The 25,770-nt window shown below is 36.3% G+C and overlaps 1 long non-coding RNA gene across 1 annotated transcript in view; it reads right to left on the reverse strand.

Annotated features, from left to right (window-relative positions):
- Window positions 1–16,397: 16,397 nt before the first annotated feature.
- The window catches only part of LOC141375405 (uncharacterized), an 86,866-nt gene continuing 77,493 nt past the window's right edge, over window positions 16,398–25,770 (reverse strand). The window contains exons 3-4 of the long non-coding RNA XR_015495972.1: window positions 18,074–18,224; window positions 16,398–17,998 (exon numbers count right to left, since the gene is read on the reverse strand). This is a non-coding gene — a long non-coding RNA (uncharacterized LOC141375405). The remainder of the gene's footprint in view (window positions 17,999–18,073; window positions 18,225–25,770) is intronic.

Genomic DNA, 25,770 nt, shown 5'->3' on the forward strand with positions numbered 1-25,770 from the left:
TCCCAGAAATGGGTTGCAGCTGGAAGGGCATCTGCTAAGTAAAAATGTGCTGGATAAGTTGACGGTTCATTCCGATGTGGCGACCCTGGATTAATAAAGGGACTAAGCTGAAAAGAAAATGAATGAAAACATTTCACTGCATAGTTTTTCATTTTGTTACCTACTACTTTAATCCTAATTTGAATGTCGGATGACAGTTTTCAACTAAAAACAGAAACTTTTTATTTGTTTTGGAGGCTTACAAAGCATCAGCTTTTTAAGGGCCTGAAAAATTGAACTTGTAAAACACATGTTAGATATGTTATTGTATTTTTGCAGTAATTTATTGGCAGCACTCTTGCCAGCAAGTTATGGCAACAGCCTCTTTACAGTAACGTACCTGTAAATGTGTTTTACAGTAGCAGGGCCTTACCGCAATTTAATTTTTACAGAAAAATAGTCTTATCTTTTTTTATGGTAAAATGCCCTTTGATTCATTTTATTTTGATTATATGACAATTTATTTACAATACTTTTACTGTAATTTATCAAAATTTTACACTACAAAACCTTTATTTTTAGTATTTACTGTTGATTTTAATAGATTCCAAAGTGATGGGATCATGCACAACAGTATTTTTATTATTCATTGTTATTCTATCCCTTTTAAATGGTTTTATTTTCATTTATCCATCTATTATAAATATATTTTGAGATGTTAATTATTTTCATTAATTGTCTCATTTTTGTCATGAACTATGGTATAGCAGTACTTGATTACTTTAATTACAGCAGTGTAGTAATATACTGCAAATTCCTGATATGCAATAAGTTACTGTAAAAGTTGTAAAATTACCCACAATTCAGTGTACTTTACAGTAGTGAACTGTAAAAAACATATGTGGTATTTTACTTGGCGTTTTGAAGTAAATAACTGAAGTAGTGGCTAAGTTTAACAGTGATATACTACAAAAATGTGATTTTGCAAAAAACATGCATCTTTATTTTCAATGTATGTTCATGAAAAGGTATAGTTTATTACTATGTGATTGCACGACTTCTTAACATCCAAAACAACCATGCAGGACCAAGCAGGCATGTTGAGTTTTCTAATTCAGCTTTTTTGATCAAATCTGGTTCATTTTCAGTTGTGCATATATTGTAGAGTACCTCTAACAGTCAGATTCTCGGACAATCACTTTGTCTTTTCGCATGTGTGTTATTAGGTTATTGATATTTTGGTCCCACTTTATATTAAGTGGCCTTAACTAATATGTACTTACACATGAATTAATAGTTTGTTACAATGTACTTATTGTGTAAATACATGTATTTACGGTGTACTTATGCTTGATTAAATACATGTACGTAATTACATCTGTAATTAACTTTTGTAATTACATTTGTAAATACACTGTTGACCATCCCTTACACCTTAACCCACCCTTAAACCTACACATACCACCAAACCTGTCCATAACCCAACCTCTATCCCTACTCAAATGCGCCACAAATGTTCTCAAATACATTATAAACACAGTAAGTACATTGTATTTATTTTTTGATGTAAGTACATAGTAGTTAAGGACACTTAATATAAAGTGGGACCGATATTTTAATTTGTTCATGATATGGCAGTGAGCCCTGGTTTGAGAGAGCTTTGTTAAAGTGGGAAATATATTTATAGTATATAGAGTGAGTAGCCCTAAAAATATTTACACAGGTACGTAACATCGTAATTAGTGGTTTATTTAAAAACAAGCCATGCTCTTTCTATCAATGTAATTCAGGCCTTTGTGAAGAGATCTGCTAGGTGGAGGATGTGTGTTTGAGGAATCTGAGAATCTCAGAGCTGAATTATGCCAAAGATTTAACTTTTATCATGATTAGACACATTCTTTGTCTGAGCGAAAGAACAAAAGTTAGGCCTCCTTGAAACTCGCAATTTGCTGACTTAAACACACACCCGTGATTAAACATACACACACACACTGGTTAGTCAGATCATGCAGAGTGTTTGCATTCCTGGGAAACGCTTTTCTCTTTAGAATATGAACAAAGAGCAGCATGCCCATCTCATTCAGGTAAATATGACCTGACCCTTCCCCAACATCTACTCATAGAGACACAATGAGTTTAACAGCATGAGGTATACATGTCTTATGGGGATCAATGGAATAATCAGATTCCTGCACTATGATTGATTGATTTGTTCAATTAAAATATACACTCATATAGCTGTATTTGTTTGTATGTTAAAAATATTTTTATAACTTTTTATTATTACCTTTTGAAGAATTAGAGCTGCTATTGATTCATTCATTTTCTTTTCGGCTTAGTCCCTTTATTAATCTGGGGTCGCCACAGCAGAATGAACTGCCATCTTATCCACACAGCAGATGCCCTTCCAGCTGCATACACACTAATTCACACTCATACGCAGCAGACAATTTTAGCTTACCCAGTTCACCTGTACTGCATGTCTTTGGACTTGTGGGGGAAACCGGAGGACCCGAAGGAAACCCACACAAATGCAGGGAGAACATGCAAACTCCACACAGAAATGCCAACTGACCCAGCCGAGGTTCGAACCAGCGACCTTCTTGCGGTAAGGCGACAGCATTACCTACTGCGTATCAAGTTCCAGAATTAAAAAACTCAATTAATTTTCTTTAAAAGAACACAGTCTGAAATAGACTTTTTTAAAATGTGCTACATAAATCAATAAAATGAACTAATATATAATAAACTTGAAACATATTGTTTGTAAACAATAACTTGAAGTGAATACATTTGATATTTATCCATGATTTTTATTCAATTGTCTTTTATGCAATGCTTCATTAAACTGTAGTACTTTCCCTCATTTAATCCCTCAAGGATTAATTTCGCTGGTGACCTATTTACACCTGCAGTTCTCCACGATGGACATCCAGTGTTCGTCAGCCTCCGGGGCCTAGACTGCACAGTAATTTTGGCCAAAGAAGAAATGGTCGTGCTCAACTGAGCCTGGTTTCTCACAAGGTTTTATTTTTCGTTGTTCAATTTCGTCGATTGGTGAATTTTGGTAGTTGCCACTGGCTTGCTTGGTCTGGACTTGTAGAGCTGCGCATCAATGTATTTGCTCTTCAGTGTTTGGACTTTAAGGGACATTTAAACCACACTGAACTAAACTAAACTAAACTGAACCTCAACTCTGAAAACTGGACTGACAGTTTTAATTTACTAGAACTTCAATGTTAAGCTGCTTTGACACTACATTGTAGAAGTGCTACAAAAATAAACATGAAAAGGTTAAAACTGTCTAACATTGTTTTGCTATGCAAACACCCAATTTTCATTCACACGGTTATTAATAACTGATTCTACTTTTTCACCTGTTTATCTTTGTAAAGCTGCTTTGATGCTCTCTGTATTGTAAAAAAAAGTCACAGATATAAAGGTTATGTAACTATTTTTGTCAAATATCCATATATCTCTTTGCCTCAAATCAAAGTTAGTAATTATCTTTAAACAAGAATCATTTGGTGCATGGCTTAAAATGATTTAAAGAAGATGTCTTTAAAATCCTTTAAGGGAAAATGAAATAAAAACTGCTGGAAAAGTGGTAAAAAGGTCACTATTACAAGAAGCAAAGATATGAAGTCATAATCTATTAACATTCTAAAGTGAATAATCTGGCGTATGTGCATAGCTACTTAAAGTGAATGGTTAGTATGTCTAAAGAGGAACCATCAAAATGTCCACCCCAAATAGATGTGCACACATATAAAACTAAAATAACAAATGACCGGAAACACCCTGGACGTACACGTCCAAAAACTGTTTGGGCTGTAGTGACATCCACTCAGGATGGAGGAAAAGGCTGAGAAGAAACACATGCATTTCACACTCATGTAAATCTAAGTCAGAACTGAACTGCAGTTGTTTGTACCAGAAGGAAAATAATGGTCCTGTGTGGAGTATTTGTGCGTGCACAGTGTTTATTGGTCTCAGGCCACTTGTTGGATGCACAGTGACTAGAAACAGCTGTCAGTGAGAACATCATGTGTCCACAGACTTGTTCAAAGGAGCAACGATGGTCGAATAAAGCAAAATAAAGCTAAATTCCCACCACAGACACTGTGAGAGCTTTGACGGTTGATGTGATCCTGTGAGATCACAACACACTACATAAAATCCCTGATTTAATCAGGTGAGAAGGTATACATTTTGGATCAATGACAAAGAATTGAATTGTACAAGCACATTTGACCTAATCTTCCATTATAGTTTGCAAGACCTATATTACACTTAAATGTTTATCCCGACTCGTGACTGCTATGTGTGTGCGTCCGTGCATGTTTGTACCTGCGGTGATAGTGTGCATGATTGTGTGTGTGGGTTATGTAAGACTGTACTGTGAGGAAGTTGCTGGTTAAGAAGATGTGGGGCAGAAAGAGGAAGTGCTGTGTGTTTATCAGTCTCCACACTTCCTGTGGCCGAGGGGGCAGGGCTTGGCCCCGGGGCTGTGGTTACCGAACACCTATCTCCTTCAGAAACAGTGCGACTGAGTGACCAAGCGTCTGTTAGTAAGCGCTGCAGTCTTATCAGACTCCAAATCTCACGCAGCAGAGGTTAAATAACAGGAGCATAACAGCGGAAATACACACACCTGGCTCCGCTTTCAAATGCACACATACATCCCCCCCATTACTCTCTTGAAGACAGGCGCACGATGAGATGGGCGCCTGCATACAGAGATCTGCTTCTCACAGCTTACACTTCAAGTCTCTCATCAATAATGCTTATTCAGTATATATATATATATATATATATATATATATATATATATATATATATATATATATATATATATATATATATATATATATATATATATATATATATATATATATATATATTTAGTGCCATAAGTGTTTCAAATGGCTCAAATTCAGTCATATTGGGGAAAATATCATTAGGAAAACTAAACTTGAATGCCTGTGTTTAAGATTTGAGATCCCTATATATTCAATTCATGTTTTTGTCTATATCACTTTTACAATCTAGTAGATTGTGTCAAATCAGCTTAAAATAGAAGTTCTAGTAAATTGAAACTGTGTCAGTCCAGATTTCAGAGTTGCAGTTCAGTTTAGTTCAGTTCAGTGTGGTTTAAATTTCACTCCTGAAATTTCACTGCTGTATATAAAGATCTAAGCAGTTGGATTGGTCTTAATTTAAACTAATCATAGACAATGTCATGCTTATCTTTCAGTCATGAATAAAACTGCTCTGAAATAAGTACTCATTTCTGCTTCCTAAAAAAGGCATGGTGTATTATTATTGTTTTTATGCTATGATTTCATCTTAAAACTGTATTTAAATAATCAAAACACATCAGTCAGAATACATCTGGATATTGTAATTATACCTATTGAGTAGAAATTTAGTAGAAAACGAAACATGAACATGAATAAAATATAGCATTTAATATTGCTTATTGATCCAAATATGGAATTTAATTGAATATTGCATTATGTTGTATTAACAATATTACTTAAAATTATAAGAAAATATATTTGACTTAAATACGTCTAATAATTGGTTTATATTACGTAATCTCTGTAATACAAATGGATTTTTAATATGCATTTCAAACGCATCAAATACAAATACAATCTTTTATTAAGTGTAGTTTAAAATAAAAATCTATAAAAAATGGTGAAGTAACCAGTTTGTTGTCAGGGTTGGTGAGACCGTTAGTAGTTAAGAAAGCAGTTTGTGTCCATGTTGCAGCATCTTCCGTTGGGACAGTGTAAGAGAGAGGAGCCAAGGAGACATAACCTCACAAACACATCCTCTAGACTAATCTGCAGAGATATTTGTAATTTTCACTTTCAGAAAAAAAGCCATTTCCATACATTAACTTATTAATATGTACACCTACAAATACCATTAGGAACCTGTCAATTGCAAAAACAATATAGGGTGAGTTAGTTTTTAGGTGTACTACCTTAGAAATAAGCTGCTGTACCACAAAGTTAAAGTTTTTTTTAAATTTTATTTATTAAATTGTTAAGTCACAAAGACATCTATGATTGCTTGAGTGAAGAAAAACTGATACACACCATCGCTATACTGTTAGAAATAACTGATCTAGAATCACATGACAATGGATTCATTTAAAGACAAACATAACACTGATGACAGAAGTGGAACAACAAGTTCACTGACATACTCTCTCCTCTGTCAACACACTGCCATGAGCTCATATAAACGTGACTACTCTCTTTTAAGCAAGACTGATCAATGTTTTTATAATTAGTGATATGCTTTTTTTAAACATATTTTAAACAGTACTTGTTAATACTTGGTTACTAAAATATATAACAAACGAGGAAGCTCCATTAGATTAAAACATGTAGTGTCACTTTAACGAGAGGCACTGACTAAAGGGTTTCAAAGAGACTAATAAACAGAGAGAAATAAAGACTGATGGCGGCACAAGTTGTTTTCTGGTAAGCAAGTGTGACTAGACAAACAGTCGGCATGTGATAATGAGAGGTCTAAGGAGAAAAGCACATCTCTAAAGTGTATGTTAAAGACCTTTGTAAAGATTACACAGACAGCCGATACTCTACTCTTCAGCAGCTTAGAAAAACCCTCATTTGTGCATCTTCAAGGCCTTGTTTCCACCTACACATGCATTTTTAGTAAATCGATCATAAGCAGTGAGTCAAGATGCATTACTGCTTGCTTCCACCTGGTATAAATCTGTTCAAATGCATTTTTTCGCACAACTTGTGGTTGGATTTCAATAATGTTTCTTCCTTATTACGTCAAACTGTATATTACTTTCGCAGGAGCACATAGTTCAATGCACAAGTGTTATTGAATGAACAAACCTATCCCACATAGCAAAATCTCTCTGGCCCAGCTCTGGCCCACACAATCAGATGCAGTGAATTATGGTGCATGACTGGACCAAGTCTGGCTTCCAGACAAGAGCCAGACATGAACCGTATCTGGACTGGACCGATATACCCCATGTCATTGTCTGGAAGCCAGACTTGTTGTGTCACGACTGCAGTGAAATTGATAAACCCATAAAGCATTATGCTTTAGGTGCATCAATACTGGTAATGGTTAATATGGTTAGAATAATTTGTAAAATTATGATTTGGTTTATAAAATATATTTATTGTAGGTTAAATTCAGTTCTTTTGCAACATACAGGAGATTAATAGATTAATTAATAAACAAGAAAAATAGATTCATTAATTCAAATAATTAAATCTTGACTGTTTCCTGGATTAAACTGGCATTTCCTGGATTATAAAGGCATAAGATAAAAACAGGAAGATGGAAATGATTTAGTGTATTAAACACATTTTTTACTCAAACATAATGTTTAGGTATTTTAAATGTGGCTCAAGAAACTTACGTGGCCCACATATCAATTTGTAACATCTGGGCCAATACAACATTTTACATCTGGCCACATGTCACATTTGCCACCTCTGCCAAACCCGACCCATGTTTGGCCCACATGCTATCTGCCAGAGCCGAATGAATGTCTGCTATGCCAGCTTTACACCAAATCTGGGCCAGAATTCTTTGCTACCTGGGATGTTGCATGCAAGCATAAACACATTAAAATGGATGTGGATGGCAAATATGATATGGTACAACACAGTAAAGTATGAATAGCTTATTTTGCTTAGTTAATAGCTTATTAATAGCTTGGTTTTCTCACAACACAATGACCACATATTTGGTCTGTAGGCAGAGAAAAGGTGGTCTTTTGTGAGTGTTTATGTAACCAATCTGATCAAGGCAAGGCAAGGCAAGGCAAGTTTATTTATATAGCACATTTCATACACAGTGGCAATTCAAAGTGCTTTACATAAACAGGAATAATGCACACATCGGAATGAAATGCAGACAATAAAAATTATTAAAAACAGATAAAAACAAATTAAAATGAGTTAAAATAGGTTATAAAAGAATGAAAAAGAAAAAGAAAAACATAATAGTGCGATCTGTCGGACGCAGCACAGTGCTCATTCAGTAAAGGCACAGCTAAACAGATGTGTTTTCAGTCTTGATTTGAATGTGCCTAATGTTGGAGCACATCTGATCATTTCTGGAAGCTGATTCCAGCAGCGAGGGGCATAGTGGCTGAAGGCAGATTCACCCTGCTTTGACTGAGCTCTTGGAACTTCTAGTTTATATGATCCTAAAGATCTGAGTGATCTGTTAGGTTTGTATTCAGTCAGCATATCTGTAATGTATTGAGGTCCTTGGCCATTTAGTGATTTATAGACCAGTAATAATACTTTAAAATCTATTCTGAATGTAACTGGCAGCCAGTGTAGAGACCTGAGGACAGGTGTGATGTGCTCTGATTTCCTGCTTCTGGTCAGAATTCTGGCTGCAGCTTTCTGGATGAGCTGCAAGTGTCTGACTGTCTTTTTGGGAAGGCCAGTGAGGAGTCCATTACAGTAATCCACCCTGCTGCTGATAAAAGCATGAACAAGTTTCTCTAAATCTTCACTAGAAACAAAGCATCTGATTCTTGCAATATTTTTGAGATGATAGTATGCTGATTTACTGACTGCTTTGACATGACAGTTGAAACTCAGATCTGACTCCAGAGTCACACCAAGATTCTTGACCTTATTTTTTGTCGTTTGACCTTTAGAGCCAAGGTACGCATTCACCTTGAGAACCTCATCTCTGTTCCCAAACGCAATGACTTCAGTTTTCTCTTTGTTTAACTGAAGAAAATTTTGGCACATCCAATTTTTAATTTCATCAATACATTGGCAGAGGGTGTCAATGGGGCTGTAGTCATTAGGCAGTAAGGCTAGGTAGATCTGAGTGTCATCAGCATAGCTGTGGTAGGAGATTTGATTCTTTCTCATTATTTGGCTCAGAGGGAGCATGTAAAGGTTGAACAGGAGAGGTGCCAGAATCAAGCCTTGTGGGACTCCACATGTCATGGGTGTCCACCTCGACCTATGATCACCTATACTGACATAGTAACCTCTCCCTTCAACTGTCCCAGACAGCCCAACCCAGTTTTCCAGCCTATCCAGAAGTATGCTGTGATCGACAGTGTCAAATGCAGCACTGAGATCGAGAAATACCAACACTGTTATTTTACCTGAATCTGTGTTTAGACGTATATCATTGATTATCTTTATAAGAGCGCTCTCTGTACTGTGATGTGCTCTGAAACCAGATTGAAAATTGTCTAAACACCCCTTGAAGTTTAAGAACTTGTTAACCTGGTTGAAAACAACTTTTTCAATGATTTTGCCAGTGAAAGGGAGATTTGAGATTGGCCTGTAATTGCTCAATAGGGTGTTATCCAGGTTGCTCTTCTTCAAGAGGGGTTTAACAACTGCAGTTTTAAGTGATCAGATACATTTTTGATTCCCGAAGTGTTGAAAAACAGAACATTTTAGACTTAGATATAAATTTAGTTCCATCTGCTTTGGATTAGATCAACAAAAATGGATCTTAACACAAGGGGTAAACAAGGCCCATGTTGCTGTATCTGTATTGACCTTATTCTGCAATGTGGAAGAGTGCTCATTTTCGCAACTGGTTTTCTGAACTTCCAATTCAGTTGCCCATGGGAGAAATGACTAGAATTAATAAACGGCAGCAAACTACTTGCTCTACAAACAAGTGCGTTCATGAATATACATAAAAAGTAGAATCATATAATATGAAAACATCAGTTTGTAACATCAAGAAGCTTAACAAGCTGTTTTTAACGTCTAAAAATCAATGGAAGTGAATGAGACTGGAAGTCTCGTGCCAAAAAGATTCTTCATGCATGAGGAATAAGGTCAATATCCAAAAGGCATTATGATGATAACAACAATCTCATGTAAACGCTGCTTAAATATGGCATTGCAAATATTCTGTTGTAGACTCTCTATATTCAGAATAGCAGACTCTCATCCACAACTGGAATGGTTAAATCCCTTTGAGTCACTTCCAACACAGCTACACCTTCAGAGGGAAAGCTCTAAAGATCTTCCATATCTCCTTCTTTATGCATGACTCAATGTTTGCAAGAGGCTTTGACAGCCAATGACTTAAAAAGGCCGCTGATCCAGTGCCTTTGCAGACTAAACCAAACCTTAAAGAGGCGTGGAATATTTAGTAGATTGGCCATCATGAATAACGCAGTCATCAAAGCTATCTACCAATAATCCATTTATGTCAGGCAATGAATAAAAACGACATTGTAAATGGATGTGTTCCATGACAATGTTTAACTAGGCTTAAATACCAATTAATATAACACCATATCAAGAGGCGGAAACACCCACACTCCAGTTGCTGAAAGCAACATCACAGTTTTATAATCTCTAGCTGCCACATATAATAGATATCTGCAGGTGAAGTACACAAATGTTGTTCTATTTAGGTTAATTCTGTAGTCTAGACACCTAATCCAGTCAGACCTGTCTCTCTGTTTGCAGTGGGAAGACAGAAAAAAGAAAAACCTGAGGATCTGGGAGTGTTCATTTTGGCATGTTGCTATGTTGTGTTCCTGTCACACTGGCTATGATAAACTAGCATGTTTTTTTTTCTGGTCTCGAACATTCTGCTTCACTAAAAGTGGAGAAGCCATGTTGACACTTGTCTGATACTAACCAATGGTTTGACAGGAATGTATGCGTTTAGCGAGAGATAAAGATAAACAGCAATGCCAAGTGTGTGTGTGTGTGTGCATTCAGGTGTTTAAAAGTTTACAAGTAATTAGGGGTTCCTGTGTCCAATTAGGGCTCATCCCAGTCTGATGACATCATTTAGTGCTCTTTTTACGAACAAAAGCTCCTTTGACACAATTTATATTGTAAAAGCGCTATAGAAATAGAGATGAATTGACTTGAATTGAACAAATGTCTGTGGTCTCTGGGTACTGTAACAGTCACAATTCATTTTAAGACCCATTTTAAGATCCATCCTAACTATTATACCTTATCAACAAGGCCAAATTAAGATTTAAAGCCATAAGTAGGGGTTAACTACAAAGAGATCTGCTAAGTTAATCTAATCATGCGTTGACTGAAATCAGGTTGCACATGGCATTGAAAAGACTGGAAGAGTACTATTCACATACAATACGTTAATAAATTGAACTAAACTGAATAAAACTGAGCACTAAAGTAACATGAATTAAAACCATACTAATTCAAATTTACCAGCTCAGTGATTCTCAAGCAGGTAGATTCAGAAATGTCCAAATGAAATTCAAGATTACCGAAAACACTTTTAAGCAAAGAAAAACAATAATCAAATAAATGAGCTAAAACAACAACAAAAATCTAAAATTTCTCCTATTTTGATCATTCTTAACTCATTTGTTTATTTATTTAAAGAGTTCCCACTTAGATAAGCCTAGCATTTATAGTAGGTTTGGCATGCTGGCCCGGGAGAGAACCCTGAGCTCGAAGATATTTGAGCCCAGGGCTCCCGCCTGGTCAATAAGCATATCAAGAGATCTGAGATCAGGTAGGTCTCAAGAGCTCCCCCTTTAGAAAAGGGAGAAAAAGGAGGAGATGGGGTGGAAGGGGGGATTCTTCCAAAACGAAGATGCAGTGGGGAGAAAATGTTCGATTTATAGTAAACTAGGATCACTCTGATTGGATTATTACTGATTACAGATGAGCAGCCAGTAGTGCTCTATCATATCACATGCTCCTCAAAATTAGTTTATGAATCTTCACTTAGTTATATTTTTGGGGTTTGTGATTGTCCACCCTTAGATATTCTATTAATTTAGGGAAAGGGGTTAATTTACTAATTTGGTTACGTGTTTTGATGGTCCCTCTTGGATATTCTGTTCACTACATAACTACTTATCTACTAAGAAATAAGTTACAAAGATCTAAAATAAACAACAGTACATACATACAGATGTAAAAAGGGTTTCATATATTTAATGAGAATATGCATCAAAACAAGGTATTAATACTGAACTGCACCAAAGCACATGGATAATATGATCAGAATTGTTCCTTCCACCCGCAGCCTTAATAGGGTATATGCAGAATAATAATAATACATATTATTTGTATAGCCCTTTTTACTACATACATGCAACTCAAAGTGCTTCACAAACAACAAACAAGCATTAAAATAAACATGCATGAAGCATGAAGAAGGACTTTTAGGGCCTTATCATACACCCTGCGCAATAAGGCGCATGACGTGTTTGCTCAGACTTGTCGCTATTTTCAAACCAACGTAACCTTATTTTTTTTTCTATTTCCACCACACTGTTTAAATAGCAAATCTATTTGCGCCACTTTGTGGACTCATTGGTGTTTTAATCTAGAAAAGAGGTGTGTTAAGGCGCATTGTTGGCGTGTTGCTATTTTGAGGAACTAAAATAGACTGCAACAGACTAGCTGAAAGTCCAGCGCAGAGTGCATTAGTTGTGCGCCTCGCTTACACATTGCTTAATACACAGTATGTGCAGTAATACGCAAATATCTTTACAAATGTAAAAAAAAAATAAAGGATTAAAATTTTACAAAATTATTACTTTCTACATAAATATAAAAACCACTGCCTCCATTCCTTCTTCATCTCACGAGTATATTTTCAGGTTATTCAGGACAACTTGCTTTTGTATAATGTTATTATTTTTAGTAGTGTTATTTATTATATGCAGATTTATATTTGTTTTATTAAAAACAAGCTTAGATTTGTCCACCTGTCAGGTTTTGGACCATGGGTTATAGGACATGTGTTTCAATTTAACCACATTTAACTCACTTGACTCACAGAAAGTGAAAGTAAAGGCCGATTGGAGGAGGCTTGTTCTTTATTCTTGCACTGCAGTGGTCTGTTTAACTGTTTTCTGGCTAATGAAGGGTTCAGTTTTTTCATTCAGTTTTTCCACTTACAAAATTTGCCATGTAAATAGCAATTGTGCCAGATGCAGCAGACTCTTAAAGGGAATGGGAGATGAGACTCTGATTAGTTTACAAACTCAAAACACACGCATAACTCATTAAAAGAACAAGCTCAACCTTGTTAGACCACGCGCCGCAGCGCAGAGCTTTTTTTCCATCCTTAAAATAGCAAAAGTGGATTCCGACACGCCCTTTATGCTTTTGCGTCCTGCGCTTTAGACTTTGCGCCTAGATCATTAAAATAGAGCCATTAATGTGTCAGTAACCTGGGTCAAACGCTTTCAGTGAACTGTATGCCGTTACAAAATCGACGCGTTTAAGGTCTGTTTTCTTTAAAAAATCAACAATCTTCACTGCCTAAATGATATACGCTATAAAGTGGGTTTCAGAATGTACAAGAAACACTGAATTAAATTACAATTTACCGCACCATGTCTTTAAAATATTTAAATTTATTTTACTCCAGTATTTCCAAAGGCATTTCTGCGCTCACCTGCTGATCCTGACGGGTGCATGCATGTAACCGGCTTTTCACCTCGGTTCACACTTTAACAATTAAATGATTGCTCAAGTTTACTTAACTGAGTATATAATTGATGCTTTAAAAGAATCTGTATAAAATTTAAAAAGTCACATTAACCCTTCACCGGAAGTATGGGAAGAAACACTAGCTTCGCATATACGCTATTAGTTTGCCTAGGCAGTGTTGGAAGTAACGCATAACAAGTTACGTGATAATATTACTTTTCTAAGTAACAAGTAAAGTAACACATTACTTTTAAAAATTAAGTAATTATATTTCAATTACTTTTTCAAAAATGCACAAGTTACACAAGTAACACAAGTTACTTTTTAGTTTAATCACTTAGATAAAAAAAAATTATTGCTAAATTAAAATTAAAGTATTCACAATTAATCACTCAGATAATAAGAGAATGTGTTCATTATTTTGAACGAATCAAAGAAAAAGAAAAGAGAACTGCCTCAATAGACAGTGATTTTAAGTAGTTTAAAGTACAAAAGTAGCAAACACATTGCTTTTATATTTAATTAATCTGTATTTATGGCATGTAGAGCTCTGGGGTAAGAAAGTTCTCAAATAACATCCTAAAATATTTTTTGATATATTTTTTTAAAAGTAAATTTATTTAACAAAAAGAAAGAAAAAATCAAGTTCTGAAAGAGATCAAGCCTCAGCCAGGTAATAAAAAAGTAGCGCAACAGTAACTCAAAAGTAACGTAGCGCATTGCTTATTATAAAAAGCAATTCATTAGTGCAACTATTTACATTTTTGGGAGGTAATTCAACATTTTAACGCATTACTTTCAAAAGTAACTTACCCCAGCACTGTGCTTAGGTAGCCTAATTATTGAAAATGGCTTGACTGGTAAAAATAAAAAAGAAACATCTATAGGTATTTGCATTCAAATAAGAATTATTTTAGCTACAACAAGCTCTAAAATACCTTTTTACTGTTTGATAAGAGTGAGAAATACAGTATTTCATGTTCTACAGAACAAAAGAATAATCGATTAAGGTTGGAACAAAATTGCTGTGAAGGATTAAATGACAATTCAAGTAATCTCACTCTTTAAAGTCTGTCATATATATCATATTTTCAGCACAGAGGGCTTTATTCATGACACACAAGCAGAGCTAATTCCTACATGTAAATCACTCATACCTTCATTCTTATGTAAACTGTCATGTTTCATCCTTATGAATAAGGCCCAGATACCATTCCTTGAGCACAGAAAAGGCTCTGTTTAAATATGAAAAGTATTATGACAGGAGTAAACATCACAGCTTTGGGTTATGCGTAAGATTACGCATGAGACAGGTCAGATAGATGCACTATGGGGTTTCCACTCATTTTCATCCCACTGTGACTGATAATCTCATGCCAAAGAGATACACTTGGACAGTTATCCAGCATAGCTAATCTCCTAATCTGTGTCTGCTGGCGGGAGGTTCTTTCATGGTCGGCACACCTCCAGAAGAATGACTTATTTGCCACACTGTGGTTTGGGAGAGCATATTTCATTACCCAGGATCAGCCGCCAACAATAAAGCACTATTATGCAGACGAACAGAATGCAGGTATCGGTATGTGTGTGCATGTTTGTGTACGTGCGTGTGTGTGTGCGTAGGTTGGCAGCGGGGCCGTATCCTCAAACCGCTAACACTCAAAGTACCATCACAGCTGCAGGTTAACGCAATAACAACAAACACGGCACCCTCACACAAGATCTCTCTCTCTCTCTTTTCCAGATAACACAAGCGACAGCTCTGACAGTTTATGCCAGACTCTTGAAAAGCAGTTTCTGTGAACTTTATGTGTGCAGCATAACAATAATCAGTGACATAAAAACTACATTATGGTGCGCATCAGCTCTGCAAAACTGAGTTTGAGAGTTGACATGCCTTAACGCAGAACGATCTACCACATCAAAGTGTAAACCTCAGAGACTGACAGGCAGGGCCACATAGATGAAGCTCAGATAAATCATGTGGAGCACGTCCATGAAGAGCTGTTATATCCTCGTAATTATTATCAAGTTTTTGTAATTTCAAAAGGGTTTATTGCAACTGGGCCTCGGTCCCAAACCAGACTCTGGAACAGCATCTTTAAAAGGATGCAGGGACTTGCAGATGTCGGCTCCAACATATTTCATACGCTTCTCTCATATTTCTGCAACAAACGAAGCAGTGTTTTTCCGTAAATCTAATCAGGTGTAAAAACACATCTCTCTTTTTCCTCTCTCTGCACGCAGAGATCATATTACTATACTAAAAGTTGTGTATTTTCTGCACTGCAGCCCATGAGGTCTGGAGGGTTTGGAACATGCAGTCGATTCATATTACTATCATCTAACTCATTGTTATTGAAGAAAGAGAGTGAGAGACAGAGAGGGGGAATGATATTTTTTGTATGTAAATTCATCCATGTTATGTTGTTTTATTTCATTGTGTTTGCACCATGCCCTTTTCTCCATCTTATATCTTTATTTACTTACATTCTCTTATTTATTCTCTCTGTATTATAAATATTAAACTAAAAATAGAAAGTTTAAAATAGACGACATGGTGGCTCAGTGGTTAGTACTGTCGCATCACAGCAAGAATTTGGCTGGTTCGAGTCCCAGTTGGGCCGGTTGGCATTTCTGTGAGGAGTTTGCATGTTCTCCACGTGTGCTCGTGGGTTTCCTCGGGGTGCTCCGGTTTCCCATACAGTCTAAAGACATGCAGTACAGGTGAACTGGATACATAAAATTGACCGTAGTGTATGGGTGTGTGTGTGTGTGTGTGTGTGAATGTGAGATTGTATGGATGTTTCCTAGTACTGGGTTGCGGCTGGTAGGGCATCTGCTGCATTAAACATTTGCTGGAATAATTGATGGTTCATTCCACTGTGGTGACCCCTGATAAATAAGGAACTAAGCCGAAGGAAAATAAATAAGTGAATGAATGAATATATGAAGTTTAAAATGTTGCCAATAAAGCTGTATTTTTGACTAGTGATAGATAATAGTCCCTTTCACAAAGTGATACCTGTACCAGAAATTTTCTGGAATGACTTTACCGGTAAACTCAACAAAGCTTTGTTCACACAGGCAGGCACGTTCCGGAATTTTTCCAGAACAGGCCATTCACACATTAACGGTAAATTCTGACACCAATAACCAAAATTGACCTCTAAACGATGGTGATTGTAATTGTAAACATAAAAGGGGTTGGGTTTTTGTTGATGGCTTCACTTTTATTTAAAGCTTTAGCATTTATGCACCTGCTTTTGTCCCATCCAAAGGCAAAAACGCGAACCACAGCTAAATGTTTACACATTTGACTACATAACAAATTCTGTGGGTGGATAAGTATTGTGAACAACTTGGATTAAATCATAAAGGAGCACTCTTGCATGCCGAGACGTTGATAATGTGTGTGTGCTGGCGCTCGCCGAACACAGGTAAACAAACAGCTGTGTATCATAAGCATGTTAGCGAAAAAAATATTCAAAGGCTTTTATTTTTGTAAAGCGCAAATGTGAATGCATCTGAATGTTCTGAATTGGCTGGAGTAGATGTCTAACATCAGTGCATTCTAATCGTAAATGCTCCCTTTCCGGCAATGTTCCTTTTGCGTTCACACAGAGCAGCATTCCGGTAAATTACCAGTAATGTTACAACTTCTCTTTTTAAAAAACGGAAACGTATTTACCGGTATTTTCAAAACGGGCCTGTTTACACATGATCCCTTTCCAGGAAAATTGCCGGTATTTTTCCGGATAAGTCTGTATGTGTGAAAGGGGCTAATGACATACAATAAAAAACCTAATATAACGAAAACGACAAAACGAAAAAACAAACAATAATATTTGACACAATCTAAAATTAATCTAATATGTTTTTCCTCCTTAATGTCATAAATTCTATTTAATGTAGTATATGCAGAAAAAAAACAACTTAACATTTATAGGAATATTAATCCAGTTCTTTCACATTTAAAATAAAAATGTTGCCATTTAGAGCATCTTGAATCAAACGACAATTGGTCAAAATAACAAAAAAGATTTAGTTTTTTTAGACATGTTAATAAATCAATGTTCAGAAACAACAAATTACTTTTTTTTTTTATAAATTGACATTTTTTGCCAAAAAAGTTCAAATTTAAAACATGCTCTAATTAATATTTTCATTTGAAACTTATGTTGTCGAAATGTTATCAGACATTTTTAGAAAAAAACAGATATGATCCAAAGGTTAACACTTCACAGCAACCCATACCTAGACAATCAAGTGAAACTAAATTATACAAATTATCCTAAAACAAACTAAAGTAAAAGAAACAGTAACAATTAAATAAAAAGGGGGGAAAGCCTGATGTTGACAGACAGAAAGAAGGGTGGGGACACGTGTCTATAATGTCTCTGTTAAGGACAATAATAGCATAACACACCTCACACATAGCTGGCATTGTTCCTGACACAGAGGACAAAGGAACATTATATTCAGCTGTCTTCTAATTAGAAGTGTAGCTTTCTCTCTCCCTCTCTCCTTTTGACATGTGTTACGTGGCCAGTTAGAGTCTGTAAATCAAATAAAGAATTCAAACCACACAAACACACTAAGAGAGACATTATTTCATATAGGACTGTGCTAACCTTAAGCAGCCAGTGGATGTGTGTCTGTGGGTGTTCAAAATGAATGTTTTGATGTGTCAGTGTTTGAAGACACACAGCGCATTTTGATGGTCTCGCCACACCTGGTTGAAGTGTATATGCTCGTCTGCTGCTCTCAGACGGCTGCAGGTGCCTGTAAGTCACAGAGGGTTTTTCTCAAGTACTGCTGTCTGTCTGTCTGTGTCAGAGGCAGAAGCACCTCGGCTCTCTCTCTCACACATAGATGAGGAGATAAACTCACAATGACGAGCACAACAGCCACACACTCCAGATAAGAAAGCGGTGGAGTCATGCCTCGGTGTTTTTATAGGGTGGGGGGACTGTATGTGTTTACTGCCTGCAGTTATGAACATGCGCCTTTGCACAGATACAGTGTACAATAGGATGTGTGGTTATCTCAGTTCTCAGATTACCCTTCTGCAGAATTACAGATGAGGTGTAACCTAAAAGTCATGACCCCTCGTCATGGATGACTAGTCACCACTGGACTACTGGAAACAGACGAGTAGGAGGCAGCAGAAACACAACAAATCATCAACTTTTGGTCATGATGTCCACATCTCCCAGAATGACTCAAGTGTTAAAAGTGTTAAAAGGATAATTTGCTCAAAAACGAAGTTTCCTCAAATCTTGCCCTGGAGGACCAATGAACTGCAGACTTTAGCTCAAACCTCCCAGTGATTTTCTAATGATTTTGAAGACACTGATTAGCATGCTCTGGTGTGTTTGATAAGAGTTAGAGCTAAACTCTACATCAAAGTTGATCTTGTGGGCCAGGTTTGAGGTTCCCTGCCTTAAGCCGTGCCACCATTTTAGTCACCTGAGACAATTTTAGAAAGGAAAATGTAACCCTTGGTTAAAATGTGTGGTCTTTGATTGTTGTTTTGACAAGTTCACCAACATCTGTTTAATGCCCATTGCAAATTTTCACAATTTTCCATTTATCATATTTGAAGGCGACTTCAGCTACATCCTTATTTTCTTCTTTGTGTTTTATGGAGAGTGGCATCCAACATTAAGGTGCATTACTGCCACAAATGATGAGCATAAAACCAAAAACCAATAGAAGTGCTAAATCTGATGACGCAATCAGTGCGACAACTCGGGTAAATGTCAAAAAGCTTCTTTTTCTGTTTTTTATTATTAAGGCATTACAATGAATGCTACAGAGTGGGGGATGTTGAATGTGTCACAGATGAATGATGTCAAACTACGGATGAGTTTTCTTACATCTCATCTACTTTTTAATCTTTATTAGACCCCCTAGTTTTTCACAATTTTATAATGATTTTTTGCAGTAAAATTTGAGAAGAATTTTGCTATTAAAAATATATATAAATATAAAAAAATTATATTTAAATTATATTTTTAAATGCTTAACGTAATACACCTAAAACAGGGAAGTGTTTTCTCTCATCAATGGCAAAGAAAGAGTTGAGCGAAATCATTTATCGATTTGACGCTCATCATAATAGGCTAGCAGCCATACACGTGAAGCAAAAATAATGTTCTTCAATTCGGTCATGGTTAGAGACCGTCATCCTTGAACCAATCTCCATCATTGTAAGCTGCTTGCTTTTTAGCTTTTTCCACTGCTCCGTTTGTTAGATGTTTGTGCCCACTTTCTTTTGCAGTCTGAAGCATGTCAAATGCACAAAACTCTCAATTCACGATGTTGTATTCATTTAATTTGCGCAACAGGATGCCTAATCTCATCTTTGTATTGACTTTACATGTGAATCCATGTCTGCTTACTTCACAGGCTGCAAAACAATTTTCCCCCACTTTCATGTAATGTAATGATTGTGAGGGCACAGGAGAGATATCATTTTTCGAGAGACACTCAAATACATCACATCTGCAGCGAATGCAACGTCTATGAGTCATGTAATACAATTAATTGCAAACTAAAATAATTGTAATTTTATTATTTGGTTTAGAACTGGATGTTTGATTATGTTATTATTTAAATTTTTTGCAATAATTTTGCATTTAAATTAAGAATTTTGTAGAATCGCAAAAAAACTGTGACTCTTTGTTGAATTTGTGTTAGATTCAGTGATCGCAAAATCGTAAAAAACTAGGGCATCTGCTTTATGCCTGTCAGACAAATGTGTTGTGATATTTTAGGACAACAATTTCAGCAATTTCTGTCTAAGAAATTATTCTTTCTCATAAAAATGCTTCAATCGGTTATTATTATTATTTTTTTGTTTAAACGTGTGCTTTATGTTCTGCTAAATAATCATACTTTACATAATAATAAATACAATTAGTTTTTATTTAAGTGGAAGGTAAATAGGCTTTTAACCTTTGAACGGTATTTGTGTAACTGATCATATTAATGTGAATAGTCGGTCACAGTCCCAACACAAATCGATTAAGTTAACTTAATCATTTTTACTAGTTTAAGTAGATTGAACATAAAACCATTAAATTGTCCCAAGAAAACTTAAGAATTTTGTCATTTCAACTCATTTTATAAAAATCGTTTGAACAAGCAGCAAAAGTCTTTTTTTTTTTGAGTGTAGCAACTGTTGTGCTTGTTGACTTATCCAAATTGTGCATAGTGACAAAATTTATTTGAAATTGTTTAAGATTTAGTTATAGTAATTGAAGTTTTAGGCAAACTTATCCTCTAAAAGCTGCAGAGTAAAATATGGAAAATTAAATCACACAATTAAAAAAAATAGTATTTTTTAAAGGGCACCTGATTTATCCCTTTTTTAAGATTTAATACTAAAATTATGGTTCTTCTGGGAGTGCCAGTTTAGGTTCAGTTTAAAACAGTTCAGATTTTTTTATTATAATGTGTTAAAAAGTGGGGTCATTTTGGGGGCGTGTACACAGCGCGCTGCTTTAGAGGTTTGTTGCTTCACATAAAAATTAGTTTCAACTTAGACGTGCACATTCGGTTATTTAAAATGAAAGTATTCGGATGGTGCTCTGTGGCGCGGCAGGAATATGAACAGTGTCCTGAGTCGTTGCTGGGCACCGCGGACAGCCGCTGGCTTTCGGTACCGTTTTGTGTACCCTCATAGAAACCTATGTTTAGAATTCTAAAATGCATGGAGCTAAGCGGCGCTTCTGGTTTGGGACCTGCTTAAGGCAAATTCATTATTTATAATGGAGAGACGCGCATGTGAGCCAACGCGCTCGCACTTTCCAACTGCACCAAGTTAAGATCACAGGGAGCTTTTGTGACTGCGGGAAATGCAAACAGCTGAAGTTTAAGGAAGACGCAATGAAAAGTACACATGTTTGCAAACCCACCTAAAGTTACAAACAATGGCGCCAATGAGAGCGATCATGTGGTGAATGTTGATCTTATGTTGAGTCCAGTGAGCCTTACATCTATAAATCTATGAGCAAGGGTGTTCCTTTAGTGATATCGCTTTGACTCACACGCTGAAAATGGTGGACGTGAAACAACAAACTGAGAATATGGTGATGTGCCTGTCAATCAATTCAGTAGGCGAGGGGTTCACACTCCTACATCAAGTTGCGGTCGATCTCAAAACTGCTCCAATTGGTCCACCGATTTGATGTTATTAAATTTTTTAAAAAAGGACTGGGTGTGTTTATATCACCTCAATATGACGGCCTATACACTTTACCTACACACGTCTGTCCAAACAGCTTAAAAAAAGTAGTCAAAGTAGTTAAAGTGTGTAGCTTAAATGCTTTTGACCTCTTTGCCCTTCCATAAATTTTACTTACTAATGAGGTTGTATACTAATCAGCTCTCATTTGCTGGCCTCTGTTATGCTATTACATAACAGGAGGTGGGCGCACAATCAAGGGTGCTAAAGACCACAGCCTCTAGTCTAGTGTATGTCATCAGCGCACTTCTTCAGAATTGGGGAAAAAGGTTTACCTGAGGCAGATGATACACTGAGACGGAACACTAGCAGACGTTATTGCAACACATTCTACAAAACCCAGACATCTAATTGGTCAGTGGTTTCCTGATCAATTTAAAAAAAGTTTGCATGCAAGTGTCGTCAAGTCTCACCACAGGCTGCATTTTACTCCTAAATTAAAAAAAAAAAAAACAATTATTAAAAAAACTCAGAAATAATAATTTTACAACTCCCCTAGGGTTAAACAATAAAGCCATCCATTTAATTTTTGGCCAAAGCACTTTTAGCTTAGCTCAGCATAAATCATTGAATCCGATTAGACCATTAGCATCACTTAAAAAGGTCCAAGCAGTTTAATAGTTAATAATTAATAAAGAATAATTTACCTATTTAAAATGATTTCTTCTGTTTTCACATTGTGCACTAAGGCAGATGGAAAAAAGTTGCTATTTTCAGGCACTGCATATTATTATTTTGCTTGTTGCAGCAATGGTACTTTCCTTTAAACCCCATAAGGCAATCCTGATGAAACAAGACTAGACTTTGAGTTAAGACTTTACAACTGCATAAAACTTCATCATGATTTAACATATTAATTCAATTAGAACAAACCTGAATGTACCTGTAGTGTACATTAAATAACTGTTATTCAAAAGTTAACCTTAAATAACCTTAAGTTAACTTTTTACAGTAGAGGACTCAATAAGTTCCAGCAGCCCAAAGCATCCTCAGGGATGCAGCCAACATTATATCTATAGAGACACACATCTCTATGTCTGCTTTAAACCCAGAGCTTATTGCACCCCTCAACATAATCTTACATATTTGCCTGTCTAAACTAAACTACTTACACCGTTGACATATGACCAAATTGGAAAAGTGTTGTATGACAAGAAAGTGGTTTTTGGCAGGCACCGACTGACCTGACAGAAAAGATAGAATGGAGAAGAGAGGAGCCAGAGAAATGGCATACTTGCAAGAAAGAGGAAGAGCAAAAAAGGAGGGATCAAATTCAGTCGTGGGAAAGCCCATCTAAAAAACCTCATCGCTAACTCTGCAAATGCAAAAAAAAAAGCAAAAGTCTCTTTCAGTTTCTCTCATGGTTCTTGCCTAAAAATCACTTACATTTTTTTGGACACAGATACAAATCCTGGAGCTTTTATCGTCTCAGAGCAACCTATTTACAACAGAGAGGAGAAGAGCAGCATCACAGCATTCAGTAATTGCCATCTCCTGCTGAAAGCAGGAGAAGCTAGAGTTTCTTTTCTTTGGACGTTTAATGCACACCTTCCATCCAAACTGCTCTCTTTCGCCGCCTTTCTTCCTTTCTTTTAGCTATCTGCAGTAATTGCTCTCATAGTTTAGTGGACACAAGTTACAGTGTGTAGATGTGTGTGTGTGTGTGTGTGTGTGTGTGTGTGTGTGTGTGTGTGTGTGCGTGTGCGTGTGTGTGTGTGTGTGATGTTTTCGAAAGGGGAGGACAGAGGACGGGTTCTTGTGCAGCTCTGAATCATGTGTGTCTGTGGGGGAGCAGTGTTGTGGGATTTGGTTGACTCTGGCCGATTATGGTTGCTTTGTTTTGGCTGAATAGCAGCATTTTTGGAGGTTAACATGTGATTCCCCACGATAGAAGATTTGCTAGATGCCAGCTATAGAATCTCCATTAGCCATTATAGAAACATCTAAAACACAAACTACTCTAGATTTAAAGGTTAACAGCATCAGCCACACTCACCCATGCTGTATACACACACTCTCTGGGGTGCAGTAAATGGACTAAAAACAGAGCGAATGATGACAGAAGCGTATTCCACATAAACAATGAGAATGATAGCACATGTCAGATTCATGTATTTACATACAATGATGCACACATACACACACATATTTGTGTTACTGGTTTTTTACACATGATATTTCCTGAAGGTTGGAAGATAAATGTTCTAAATGGAGGAGTAATATGACGGTCTAGTGGTGTATTAATACAGCAGTCGTTCATCATGCAGACGGCCTGGTCCTGTCTTGGCTCCATGGGCCTTCACTAACTCATGCTGTTAACAACAGACCTCAAGAGCTCAGTGCACTTAAAGCACACACACACACACGCACACACGCACACACACACACAAACACACACACACACATACACACACACACACACACACACACACACACACACACACACAGGTTAACTAGAACATTGCATCGGTAAATTATAGTTCAAATTTAAAAAAGCATTTAATATTATTGATTCTATAAATATTATATAAAATTGACCTCTTATCTTGTTTAGTATATATTATTTCAATTTGCTATATCCAGTATTTTTTGCAAGCTTTTATCAAGGTAAATACAGACATCTTTACAAGTTTTCTTTACATGTACTTTGTTTTGACTTTTTCAAAGCATTTATTTACTAACAAACAGCAAAATGGAAATTATGGGGTTAGAATATAAATTTCTGCCTATCAAAGATACAATATGGTGATTTTGTTCAATCTAATAATAAAAAAAAATAATAATAATAATAATAAATAAATAAATAATAATAATATTAATTACAACAGTTTTTCGGTTTTAACCAATGGTCCAATGGTAATTTACCTTAATTATGTCTTAAAGAGAGCTCAGGGTGTCTAATGCACCCCCGGATCACCCTTTGTACTCTGTTTCTGCTGCCATCAGGACGTCGTTTTAGAGTTACTATTTGCGGGAGAAATAGAATTTAAAATTCCAGCGCCTGATCCAGCTGAGAGGAAGATCTAAAACATGATGTATTGTATGCTTTGAGTAATATTTTGGTAATGTGTACATGGGACTTGTGTACATGGCCTGTGTTATGGCACTTTTTTCACTTTTTTGCTATAGTAATTGACAGTAAGCAAGAGAACACAAAAAATAAAAGACACACAAGCAGACATTAAAGCAAGTGTTAACTGTGTAATGAAGGTACATTGTACTGTGTAATGAAGGTACATTGTACTCTGTTCTTGGGACAAAGGTTTTTTTTCTGTCATGCCAAGCCAAGTAGTCAGATATTTTTTGGTTTAATTTATTTTTAAAGTATGATATCATGTCACAGTTTCACTGTTTTACCGTATTTTTGGTCCAATAATATAAGCAACATTGTAACTGATAGTTACCTCATACTACCTCCTTGTTTGTTATTGAGACACTGTCACTTTATAATATTTACAAGTTTTTTGCACTCCATACTGTGTTTTACATTATACTGTACTTTTTGCATGAGAAGTTTATTTATAAACTAATTTCGAGAGGATTGCTTGCAGCTGGTCCCGCATTATTCAATTTATGATTCAACAATCAGATGATTCCTGAGCCACTATATATACCCTAAGTTCAAAATAACAGCAATCTTTGTTTTGAAGAATCCCCCCTTCCACCCCTACTCCTCCTCCTTTACTAGATGGGTGGCACGGTGGCCCAGTTGTTACCACTGTTGCCTCAAGTTTCTGCCTTTCACGTTCTCCCCGTGCTTACTTGGGTTTCCCCCGGGGTTCCCTGGTTTCCTTCCACCATCCAAAAACATGCAACCTAAATTTAATTGACTGATCCAAATCGGCACCATAGACATGCTCCTAGTAAGTAGTAATCTCTTTAGTGCAATCACTATCTGTTCATTAACTACTACAGCAGGGGAGTTCTCGAGATCTACCTGAGCTCAAACTCCTCTCTCGCCTTGCGAATGATAGGGAGCCCCGAGCTCGAGGAACTTGTGAGTTCAGGGCTCGCTCCCAGGACAACATGCCAAACAAGCTTTATAATCAATCATCAGCTAAGTGTGAACTCTTGAAG

The sequence above is a fragment of the Danio rerio genome, chromosome 7, assembly GCF_052040795.2.
Source record: "Danio rerio strain M-AB ecotype USA chromosome 7, GRCz13ab, whole genome shotgun sequence".
Lineage (NCBI taxonomy): Eukaryota > Metazoa > Chordata > Actinopteri > Cypriniformes > Danionidae > Danio > Danio rerio.